This window comes from Rhea americana, unplaced genomic scaffold (assembly GCF_003343005.1).
Source record: "Rhea americana isolate MKP2758 unplaced genomic scaffold, rheAme1 scaffold_147, whole genome shotgun sequence".
In the NCBI taxonomy this organism is placed as follows: domain Eukaryota; kingdom Metazoa; phylum Chordata; class Aves; order Rheiformes; family Rheidae; genus Rhea; species Rhea americana.
In genome coordinates, this window is record NW_028185561.1 from 2,290,542 (window position 1) to 2,303,255 (window position 12,714).

Here is a 12,714-nt window from a genome sequence, read left to right on the forward strand (position 1 = left end):
AGTTTTAGTAAAGGTGCTGTTTTAAATACATAGACACAGTAATTAATTCACATGTAATTTCTGAAAACAGAATCTGCTAAATAGTACAACATCAGCTGTTTCAGCAGGAGATTTAAAAAGCATGGTGTCCCACTTCAAGCAGAAATAACTCTTCAGGTGTTACACTTCCTTCCCGTTACAGACCATCCAAACTTGTCAGGTAGCACTGACAAAATGTTCCAACTCTCATCACTGGAAAAAGGAGAATAAGGTCTAAGTCAAATGGCTCCTTTTAAGGAAGAAATTGAAATTTACAGACAAACACACTTTGCATACATGATTTTTTTTTTCAAAAATAGTAACACTTAAAACCACAGTGAGTTACAACATAAGAAAATTAGATCAAGCCTTTTGGTCTCATCTCAGATGCCGGATCCGTAGTAAGTTTTTCAGCAGGGAAATCAGGTTCGGGATAGGATCATCATAGATGAGATGCAAAAGCAATACAGGAAATCAGGGAATGTACTAGTTTTGCACAGGATTCCCAATTACATTAAAAATTAAATATTCTTAGTCCTTCAACATACTTAAGGTATACCTATTTAAATACAGAATCACTCCAGACTTTTTGAATGAAAATATTTGAAAGCTTTTTATTTACATACCTTAACAACTAGAAGTATTGGTTCTTATGTTTTATGCCATTTCTCTGTCAAAAAAGAGAGACATTTATTAGTTGAAAAAGATTTTCTTCCATCACTTAAATAGGTGTCAAGTTCCATTTCATCTCTCAAGCAGATAAACTGCATTACTAAATGGTTTATGAATCAGTATCTGGATCCTGTAAATTTGAATGAAATAAATTTCAAATATCCTCATACCACAGTAAGATTTCTTTTGCTTCTCTTGCCCAGCTATTGCTCAATTTGGCTCTACAACTCTGACAGGCAACTAACCAATTATAATCCTTATAATCCTCCAACACAAATCAAGAAGTTACTGTCTGACAGTTACAGAATGCCTGGTTCTCAGCTTGCACCAAAACATTAAAAACTGCAGAAGAGGCTAAAACCCATCAACATGCAAACATTAAATAAAAAACTGCATCCAGACCACTTACCTCCATGCAAGAATCTTTACTGCAAGTGCCAAGGAAAAAGAGTATCTCATTCTGAATTTGGACTTAAGGAAAAAAGGCCAAGAGACATCATGAAGTAATTCAGCCCATTTTCCATAATATAAAAACACACAAGCCAAATATCATGCTACACTTCAAATGTGCAATTTTTAATACAACCATTCATATGTCACCTCATGATTAGAATTGTGATGATCTGCAGTTTTAAAAGCAGTCACTTGGCAGCAGTCATTAGGTCATTTAAACCTATTTGGTAAATAAAGACCTTGAAACTTCAGTATTTTCAAGATTTCAGCTATTTTGGTGTTACAGTAGTCTAATCTCAGAAATTATATTCATATACATTTTTCTTCAAGCAATCAGGTTCGGGATAGGTTCTTCACTGATTAGACATACCAATGGTTTTAACCATCACTATTATRTCAAGCTTTTCAAATTAGTCATAGCATTTATTGTAATTCGTACCTTTAAGGAAGGAGCAGCCTTTAAACATCACTGCAAAGACACAWATTGCACAGGTCAGCTATATTAACAAAGCTTGCTACTACAACTTCTCTAAATCAGCCATTTAGCAGTCACCCCACTCCCCTACTTGAAATGTAGCCTGTCTGAACAACAGCATTTTACAGGTAGCACTGCTACACAAGATGTTTTTCATGCTTACATTTCAACTTCATGTACTAAGACAAAGCCTGGCCTTCAAAGGAAGCCACTAACAGCTAGCAACATCTTTAAATATCTTTTATTAAAAAACAAACAAAATTAAATCTTGCAGTAAGACAGCAAAATCACATCCTATCCCTACTTTGTAATTTGACTTTCTAAATACAACCCATAAACTTGTCAATACTGAGAAAAGATAATCCAAATTAAGTGAATTTCTTTGAAGGTCAAATTCAGGTAAGAAGCAAAGTTCAAAGCAACAGGTACCACAGTATCAGTTGATGCACAGTAAACATTCATTGGTACTTTTTTTTTTTTTTTTAACCTACTGCAAATGTTTTAGCTTGGCCTCAGTTAGTTTAGCTCCAGAGCTGAACAAATCCTAGCATAATTCCGTTTTAATTCATCGCCAAATTCCCCCTTTAGTTATTAAAGTTTACTTTCACAAATACCTGCATCTGAGCAAGCCTTAAGTGAATAGTGTTTCATAAACAGGCCAAAGCCTGTGTGTCAAGTGTCATCACTAGTTCTGAAAGACCAACAATACTTTGTTGCCTTGTCACAGCACCATTAATCCCAGGCAAAGAATAAGATCAAGTTACAGATGTCTAATACTCTTTCCCTTTACAGTTTCTAGTTTTTGCTGGGCAACATCACATGTTATGTCAACACGGACAACATAAGTGAGTTTAAATAACGCACTAACATCCTTATTCACAGCCTGGAATGTGGTAGCATCTAGCTAGTACATGAGACAATAATTTAAGTAACATTAACCTGGGTAGTGAATGAAAAATTAAATGACTTTTGAAAGAATCTTAGCAGTGGTTTCATCTCAGAAGCCAGATCCGTATGAAGTTTCTCATCAACAAGTCAGATTTGGCAGTTTCATCACGATCTACCACTTTCAAATAGTTACAGTAGCACACTAAGTATCAATGAATGCRAAGTGCAATGCATATATTTCACAAGATAAGCTTATGGTAAGTATTCATATATGCTGAAAAGAATACATTACAAAAGTTTCAGCTGCTAAGTCAATAAATGTTACCTCTATCTGATGTCCTAGAGTGACCAGAAAAATCTCATCAGGACATTTGAGTTTCTTCTTCAAACTGCTTGTTGATACACCATACTAGAAATAAAWAAATAAATAAATAAATAAACCCTATTACAATGTGATCAGGCAGAACATAAGTTTCACTCTTCCAGATTCCCCATTCCTCCCAGATTTTTTTCAAACACAATCATTGGCTGCAGGTATTTAAGTTGCATACAAATTAATTTGAATGTAAGTTCCTGAATTTATTTCCCAGAAATTTCCAAAAGAATATTGTCTATGCTCCCTATTTGTATCAAATCTCCACATGCCAGCTCTGTTTTCTTGACCTTACTGCTTTCTTATATTAATCTACTGAGCCTTAAGAGTAAAATGACAAACAATAGCCGTATCCCTTAGGCAGTTTTTGCACAAATCTAGTATGCATGCTTCAGACACGCAGTTTACCAGCTCCCTTCAACAGTGGTTTGAAGTGACCCAAATAAACTATACATCACCTCAATTACTCATCTCAGCCTATCCATTGCAAGATGATCATGTCAAATAACATATCTGAAAACCAATCACACCTCCAGTTTTAAGCTAACTACATACGTACTAATTTAATGATACATATATATTGCCAATCACATTAATTCCTCCCCACCGATCATTCAAACATACATAGCTTTCAGGAATGTCCACTTGTGTGTACCAAGCATTCTTCTAGTTCTGATTGTGTTTCCATGAAGGGCTAGAATTCAAATTAAACAAAACTGGATTTTAAAATTGAAAATGCCTGTTAAGCTCTTGCTGTGATCTAGCATTATTGCATGTATTAAGTCAGAATCACCATTACCAAATGCTGAAAATTCATGTTTTTTAAATACAGCAATTCAAAATTAGTCTATTAAGAGACTTTCAACAATACTTGTCAAGTTGAAATTCTATACTGCACTAGGAAGGTCAGACTGCATTGTTTGTGGATCCATTTTCAACAATTAGGATGTCTGAAGAACCGAAATATTTAAGCTTCTGTATCAAAGGTTTTTCTATAAGAAGGACACAATGCATTTATTCACAATGCAATACTATTTCTGCCCATGGTTTGTGGGATCATAACCTCAATAATTTATGTTTGTGTATGGTCACATATTGGAATTCATATGAATTCCAACAAGGCCAGGCAGCTAACTTGCACATCGTCTCCAAAAATCAGTAAAAGCTGTCCATGTCCAGTTGGGTTTTGAACATCTCCAAGGATGGAGACTCCACAATCTCTCTGGGCAACTTGATCCAAAATACTACAGCAAAAAATATCAGAACCAATTGAATAAAGGATTTGTCTTCACACAGGAAAGAATATAAAAGCTTAGGTAATTATTAATCAGTTTAAACGGAACCATGGAAGTGTGACATACTATAGCATCATCATACTATAGATCTTTTCTGTCTTCTGTCATCCAAAGATGACAACTCTTGACACCTGAGGGAATTATTTTCAGACAGACAAAAACAGGAAAATAGCCTAAAAACTGGAAGCACTTACTATGTTAATCAGTGACAAAAATGTCATGTTCCTTCTACATTAATGAAATTAAAAAAAAAAATCCAGAACCATACCTTAAAGTTTCTGTACAATATATCAAACAGCACTACATACTTCTTCATAGTACCTAAAAATAAGCAAAACAAACTTCACTCAAACAGCAATCAAATTTTTGTTAGTAAGCTGTAAAACCACGGACAGCACATGAGCAATTTCTATAGCCTCAGAAGTACACGGTATGTCTGAAGCGTTAAACTTGCAGGTCTTTCAGCAGCAAGAGTTAGAATTATTTTGAAGTTACAAGTAAAGGAGTGAGAGTTATATCCACCTGAAATCCACTACTCAGGTACACATGGTTCTAGCACTTACTAACATCTAGAATTTTTAATGAAAACCCATTAGCTCAAGCATTTAATCCCTAAAGTAGAGTAAGCATTAGCTACTTTCAATAGTTTTGCATAACATAAAATTTTAACTGTGTTTAGTATTCAGTCTACTACCACAAGCCAGAGAAACATAAAATTTTTGTTATCATATGGAAGCACCTTTACAGTACAAAATTCCTGAAGAAACGTTTCTCATTCTGCATTGTGTAACCAATGTAGCAATCCACTGCAGATTCACTACTAAACATGGGTTTGTTTCAGACAACAACTTAAACCATGAAGAACATGGGCTTATTCATACCCAGTAACCAAGTCCTATWAACAGACTATGAAGATTCAAGTTTTTTATTATTTGTTCATTTAACATCTGACCCAGGCTATCATGTCAGATACAGGCAAGTTGATTCAATATAGAATGACTGCAACTCTCAACCACCTCCTAATCATCGCTTGCTGATGAAGCCTAAAATCCTAGCTCTGCTTTTTATTCTACTGCTCACTCTTCCAGAAAGACTACTTGCTGACGTGACATGAAGACATCAGCTTTGCAAGAGGCAAATTGAAAAAAATCCTTAAGYCATTGGAAGTTTTTTGTAAAGCTCCTTATGTTCTAGGCGCCTCTCATTGCCTAACAAGACAACATTCGTACTTAAAGCATTCAAGTAATCTTATGATTGTAATGAAGATTTTTTATTCCTAGTGTGATTTCTTTTCAATCAATTAAGTAGATTTTTTACAGTAATTGTACAGTTACAATTCTTTTAAGACAATTTAATGATACTTGGGGTTGAGAAACCTGAAACAAGTACAGTTATGACACAAAGGAGCCTACCAATTCTATGTAAAATTGTTACCAAAACCAGAAATAAAACTCCTTAACATCAATGCAGCATTAAGAAGCAGGCATTCCTTTAATAAGGAATGCGCCAGGGATGTGGGGGATCCTTCCATCTAAGACGCCACCCCCACCGAGACTACAAATCATKGAGCTTATATCTGATGCTCCTTATACATGTTCATTACAGTTCTCGGAAATGATTTGAGCATTTATTGCTTTTCCGGGAACTTGTTTATATATTTACATATCATTACAGATGCAACTCCATGAGGGGCTGTCTTTTCGGGTCATGAGCATCTCTAGCAGCAGGTAGGGCTCATACCACGGTGAACTTCAGTTGAACTCTTGCAGGTTTCTCCACATAAGGTTTCCACCTGGCTCTTCCTTGCTAGTCACACTTACAAGATTCACAATCCATTTCAACCAGTTGTTCTGCTCCTTTCCTCCATATGGTTGGATCCTGCAAGATCTTGCTCCCGCTCTGCCTACACCAATTCTCCTTTTCTAGGTAGTATGTTGCATTTGCCCCTTGTATGGTCTGAAGAATGTTATTTAATTAGGTCAGTAAGGTTTAAGGGTATAATTCCCCAAGAGGTTATTCATCTTCCCAAAACCTTTAACCCATCCTAAGATCAGATTGTTTTCGCAATTTGCCTCAGACAATTCTTTTTTCTGTCAAGATTCTACTTCCTGRCCATCAAGTAACTGCCTTATGGTCCTATAGGGATCTCCTGTCTCATCCTGGTTCCAATAAGCCTCCTCTGTGCACTTTCACTGGAGCATCAATTGCCTTTGTCTTGTTAAGAGAGGCACAGCACTGTAGTAAATCCCAGTGTTGTGATCTGCAATATACCTCTTTGCTGTCTCCTATTGATACTTCCAGGTAGTATCTCCCGTTTTATGTCAGGCACTTCCTGTCCAATAACCTCGTACAGTCCCATCCCACACGGCAACAATATTCTGAACCAGTGCCCCTTGGCCATCCTATCTCAAACTCATTTCCTACTAGWTGGAAGTTGTGGACCAGTCGCTTGAATTTTATTTCCTGATTGAATTATTTTCCAACCCCAAGAGGCCTAGTCTGGACGAAGTTTAACTATACCTATTACCCAATCCTGTCCTTGACAATGATTCAGCAATAAAAGGATTACCACCACAAACATCATTATCAAAGAGATCCCTATGTCCTGATGCCCACTCCTTCAGTGGTTCATCCTCTGGATTTTTAGTTTGAGTGGGTCCTTAGTTGCAACTGTGGGCCACTGAACAGGGCGTGGAGACAATTTTACTTGCGTACAGTGGACCCAGGGCTCCACTCCCTCTAATCTGAGGGAGGCATATGTTGTCAAAAGTACCTGTCGCAGGCCTTTCCACTTTTCCTGGAGGGTTTCTGAGTTCCAGGATTTCAGGTAAACCCTATCACCTGCCTGATATGGGGGGACCAAAGTGTCCAAAGCAAGTGGTCCAGTAAGAATGACGTATCTCCTAAGGACTATCAGAGCCTTTCCTAGGGAGATCAAATATAAACATAAGCCTGCCTCAACCACTGTATGGGGTTCCCCAGGTATTAAGGAGACCTGGTACAGCTTTCCATACATCACCTGGTAAGGGCTGATTTTAGTCCTTGTCCTGTGCTGTGTTCTAATCCTGAAAAGTGCTATTGGCAAAGCTAGTGGCAATTTTAAAGATGTTTCTTGACAAATTTTACTAAGCTGCCATTTTATGGTCCAATTCATTCTTTCCACCTTCCAACCTGATTGGTCTCCAAGGAGTGTACAAATCTCACTTAATACCAAGAATTTCTGCCACAAAATGTGGGCCCTGATCAGAGGACATTCCTATYGGCACTCCAAACCTGGGGATGATCTCTTAAGTAATAGTTACTTCTTTTGCTTTGTTGGTGCATCAAGGAAATACTTCAGGCCATCCAGAAAAGGTCTTAGTATTGATTAATACTAAGAGATACCTACAGCCATTTTGTCTCAGTAATTCAGAGACATCAATCTGCCAATAGTCCCCAGGAGAATTCCCCTGCCTAATGGTTCCTGGGGGTGGTCTTTTCCAGTTCACAGGATTATTTATGCAAGGATGCCTTGTTCAGCTGCCTCTTCAGCAGTTTTATCAGCTATTCAGTTGCACACATTTACTGCAGTTTGTGCAAACTGATGTGCTTTACAATGCATTATGGCTACCTCCTTTGGCTTCTTAATATCCTGCAAAAGCTGAAGAATTTCTTCTTTGTATTTGATGGGTGAGCCTTCAGCCAGAAGTAACCCCCTTTCTTTCCAAATAGCTCTGTGGGCATGTACCATTCCAAACACACACTTCAAATCAATCCATATATTTACTTTCTTCCCTTCTGATATTTTCAAGGCTTGTCTAAGTGCTATCAGCTGAACTGTTTACAGGTAAAGCCCATTTCTACCACATCCATGGTGGTGACCACAGCATACCAAGCCACCCGTTTCCCTTCTCATACAAAGCTACTTCCGTCTGTGAATAGCTCTGACTCTGGCTCAGCAAGGGGCTCATTGTTTTAAGTCCTGCCTACTGGAATACACTTGTTCAATAGTCTGTAGACAGTCGTGGTACAGGGGGCTCAGAACCTCCTTTTTCCGAAATCAAAAACATTGCCGGGTTAGTTGCTGAAGTGGTCCAAAGTTCTGTATGATCTTGCTCCAGCAGGACAACTTGGTATTTGAGCATTTGGCTCGGGGACAACCTATGCCCCCCTTTTTGTTCTAAGATGGAAAACACCATATGCAGAACGTACACTTCAATTCTTTGTCCTGTGGTTAAAATTTTCTGGCTTCTTGGATCAAGAGAACAGTCACCACCACAGCACCCAAACACCAGCCTTCACTGACATTATCCAATTGTTTGGAGAAATATCCCACCACCCTTCTTCAGGTCCCCAATCTTTGAGTCAGCACACCTGTAGCAAGATGCTGTCATTCATGCACAAATAGTTCAAACAGTTTAGATGACAGCACCTGCATTGGGTCTACTTGAGTTATTTGAGCCCTTTTTAGGCTCCTAAAAGCAGTTTGGCATTCTGGGGTCCATACTAAGTAGTCCCCTGCAGATCCCTTCAGGGTTTCATAAAGCAGTTTCACTAACAACCCATAATCCAAAATTCATAACCTGCACCACCCGACCATGCCCAAAAATGCTCTTAATTCTTGTACTGCTGTTGGTTCTGGCATTTGGCAGATTGCCTCATTCCAATCAGGGCCCATCCTTCATCGTCCTTGTGAAATTTCAAACCCTAAGTAGATCACAGCCTCTCTTCCTATCTGGGCCTTGTTCTTCGACACTGGTATCACCCTTGTCCTAGGAAGCTCAGTAGGCTTATAGTCATCTGTATACACTTCCATCAGTTTTCAGCAGCCAACAGAATGTCATCCACATATTGTAATATTGTCCCATCAGAATCATCTTTCTTCCATGTCTCCAACTCCTTGACCAACTGGTTGCCAAATATTGTTGGACTATTCTTAAACCCTTGGAGCAATACCATCCAGGTAAGTTGCGTTTTACATCCAGTGGTGTGGCTTTCCCACTCAAAGGCAAATATTGCCTAACTATTCTTACTTAGAGCTATGCAGAAAAAGGCATCCTTGATATCAAGTACCATAAGCCATTTATGTTCCTCCTTCAAAGAGGTCAGCAGGGTATATGGGTTGGCTACCACTGGGTGGATGTCTTGGACAATATGATGCACAGCTCTCGGATCCTGTACTAGCCTATATACCTTGCCATTCTGGTTTTTTTACTGGTAACATCGGGGTATTATATTCTGATTCACATGCCACCAACAACCTGTATTTTAAGAATTTCATTATCAATTCTTCAAGCCCTTTCCTTGCCTCCCACTTAATAGGATATTGCTTCTGTCTTACTGGTTTGACTCCAGGTTTTAGAATAACTTTCACCGGTTCCGCTATTTTAGATCGGCCTGGGGTTTTGCTTGCCCATACCAGAGGCRTTACCACATCCTCTACCTCCACAGGAATCTTTCTCCAGCTTCTGTATGTTCTGTAACAAAAATTCTCACCTCCATGGCTTCTGTTTCTGGTACTAATAGCTGTATTTCTTCATTTTTAAAAGTAATTTGCACATCTAGTTTGCTCAATATGTCCCTTCCCACTAGGGGCATTGGATATTCAGGCATGTAGAGAAACTGGTGAGTTATCCATTCTTTACCAAGTTTAAACTTCAATGGCTGCAAAAATGGCCTATTTTCTCATTCCCCATGGCACCAACAACATTTACAACCTTAGAGCTAAAACGCCCTTTGCAGGTGTTAAGAACCAAATAAGTAGCTCCCATGTCAACAAGAAATTCTACTTCATTCCCCAGCCTTAATGTAACTAGGGGCTCAGCTGGGAATGACTCCCCTGGTTCCCTTCAGGATTCATTATCCAATGTCATCAGCTTGATAGCTTGCAGAGATGGGTCCAAGGTCCCAGCCTGAGGGCATTCCCTTCTCCAGTGCCCTCTTTCTTTGCAGGTTGTACACTGGTCTCCTGCAAGGCAGGGCTGCATAAAACATCCTTCCCACTCCCCTGCCCCTTCCCATTCTGCTGTGATTCCTTCCTGATCCTCCCCTTCCTCTATGGGCCCCTCCCATCAGAGCTGCAATCAATCTCTCATCTCAAATTTTCTCTTCCAGCCTGCTGCATCTCCTTCCCTTTTCCTCTRTTATTAAAAACTGTCCATGCAATCGCCAACATCCTTCCCAAATCCCTTGAATCTGTCCTTTTGATTTCTTAAGTTTCTTCTTTATATCTGGAGTTGATTGCCCCATAAAGATGGAGGCCAACTGGGTAGCCTCTTCCCGTTTCTCAAGATACAGATGGGTGTATTTCCTGGTAGTAACTTTTAACAGCTCCATGAAAGCTGATGGGGATTAATTTGGTTCCTGTTTTTACTTCATATAATTTGGACCAGTTAATTGCTTTTGGCATAGCATGCCTGATACCAAATAGTATCCACCTTTGATATCTGGTTAAAAGCCCTCAGCATCCCAGCAGATTGGGATCCCATCCTGGATCAGTAGCACAGAAGTTTTGATCTACTGTTCCCTGCAAGCCCCCATTTGCATGTGCTCCCTCCACCTGTTTTCAGGCTGCATTTAACACCATTTTCTCTTCAGTACTATCTAGTAGAGTATCTAACACTACCTGCAGATCATTCCAGTCAGAGTCCTGAGTCCTAATTATTATTTCAACACCTTAGCTACCTTCTCTGGATCTTCCCTGTAAATTCCTGCTGTCTCCTTCTAGGAGACACATTCTCTCTGCCATTCCAGGAGATTCTGCAAAGTAAAGAACAGATCTACATACRGCAGTTCATCCTACTTCCCTTCCCTGCAGCAAAATAACAAGTCGCAAAATGGTATCATATCACAATATCCCATTCTTTGGCCACTTTTCCTGGCCTTCCAGAGCATACAGTGACCACCAGCAGTTGCAATATTCTATCAGCTGTTTCTCTGTTAGCRGATCACCTCCCATTTGTCACCAACACCTTATAATGCACCCTAAGATATAAGTCCTTAAAATTCCCCCTTCAGGCAGTGGAACATTGCCCATCATGCAACAACACGCAATGCATGGAGAGGTGGAGGAAAGGAGAGAAAAGAAGGAACAAAAGCAGAGAAAAGACAAAAAGACAGCGTGGCYGCACAATGATACCCCAGTATCTTTAAATCAATCTGCAGACTTCTGCCTGTCAGAATTACCTTCCCTTCCTTTGGGTACCTCTACAGCCCAATCCTACAAGGCTTTCACCACCTCTTATGGACAGGCAACGACCTATCTCAGGATCCTCTTAAAGAAAAGAGCGCCTTCACTCTTCAGGGACCTTGTTCAGAGCTCTACAGTCCAGGGACCGAAGGTTCTCCTCAAGAATCCCTTGGTACCAGCAGGAGGTCCTGCGCTCCCACAGATCCGTTGAGACTCAGAAGCAATTGTCCCAGCTGGGTCACCAGAAGGCGGTTACCAAAACCAGAAATAGAACTCCTTAACACCAATGTAGCATTAAGAACCAGGCATTCCTTTAATAGGCAGTGGAGACATACAGGATTCTTCCACCTAAAACGGCCCCCGACACTGTAAGTCATTGAGCTTGTATCTGATGCTCCTTATAGCTACCCATTACAATTCTCGGAACTGATCTGGATATTCACTGCTTTTCTGGGAAGTTGCTTATATAATTTATGTAGCGTCACGCAYGTGCAGCCCCAAAAGCCACCCAACGCATTTACCCCATACGCCCGCAACGAGCACCGCTGCGCGGGCAGTACCGACTACCTATCAAAATGGCGTAGGCCAGAGCGAGCCTCGCCTGGCGCCGCCCGCGCCGGGGCAAAATGGTACCGCCACGGCCACGTGCGCGGCGGCCGCGGCAACTACCCGCCCCACAATGCCTCGCGCTGCGCACCACCGCTTCCGGCGGGCAGCGCCCCGCACCGCCCTCCTGCCACCGCCCCGCGGAAGCGCGAGGCATGCCGGGACTTGTAGTCCGCACCCTCCCTGTCGCGGATGCTGCGGGGCGGCTTGCGCCGGCGGCCCGGCCCCGCGCCACGGCCTGTTACCCCCCTCCCACCTCCTCGTCGACGGCGCGAGTCTCAGCGTCACCTCGAGCCTCAATGACTACCGGGCGCCGCTGAAGAGCGCGCGCGCTAACGGGGGCGAGCCTCCCAAACGGCAGGGCTGCCGAAGCACGGCTGGGCGCCTCTCGCGCGCCGCCTGCGCGACCGACGCAAACCACGGCCCCGCCGCCGCCGCCCTACCGCCCGCCGCCGACTCTCCGCAGGAAAAGAGGGGGCGCGGGGGCGCTCGCTAGCTTTATATGGAGGCGGTGGGCTGGGAACGAGGCTGGCCCCGCCCCGCCTGGCCCCGCCCCTCGGCGCCCGTTGCCCCGCGAGCCGCCGGGCGCGCTCCGCCGTGACCCGGCGCGCGCGGGCCCGCGCACGGGGCGGGCGGGCGTTACCCCGCCCCGCCCCGCCCCGCCCGGGCGGGGCTGCGCGGCCCTGGGCGGCGGAGGGAGGCCCTGGGGCGGCGGAGCCGCCTGTGAGGCGCGGAGCGCTGACGCGTTTTCCTCCGGGTCCCTCCC

General features: G+C 42.1%; 1 long non-coding RNA gene and 3 other non-coding genes across 4 annotated transcripts; all 4 read right to left on the reverse strand.

The window, feature by feature from the left end:
* Positions 1 to 398: 398 nt before the first annotated feature.
* On the reverse strand, positions 399 to 469 carry LOC146599099 (small nucleolar RNA SNORD50). Its single transcript, XR_014895113.1, has one exon. It is a non-coding gene; the product is annotated as a small nucleolar RNA SNORD50 (small nucleolar RNA).
* Positions 470 to 696: 227 nt separating this feature from the next.
* Positions 697 to 12,505, reverse strand: LOC146599100 (uncharacterized). The gene is made up of 6 exons (XR_014895112.1): positions 12,392 to 12,505; positions 4,443 to 4,495; positions 3,504 to 3,573; positions 2,832 to 2,915; positions 1,583 to 1,612; positions 697 to 1,161 (listed from the first exon to the last, which is right to left on the reverse strand). It is a non-coding gene; the product is annotated as an uncharacterized LOC146599100 (long non-coding RNA).
* LOC146599101 (small nucleolar RNA SNORD50) lies at positions 1,437 to 1,505 on the reverse strand. The gene has a single exon (XR_014895115.1). It is a non-coding gene; the product is annotated as a small nucleolar RNA SNORD50 (small nucleolar RNA).
* LOC146599102 (small nucleolar RNA SNORD50) lies at positions 2,613 to 2,679 on the reverse strand. The gene has a single exon (XR_014895116.1). It is a non-coding gene; the product is annotated as a small nucleolar RNA SNORD50 (small nucleolar RNA).
* Positions 12,506 to 12,714: the final 209 nt, after the last annotated feature.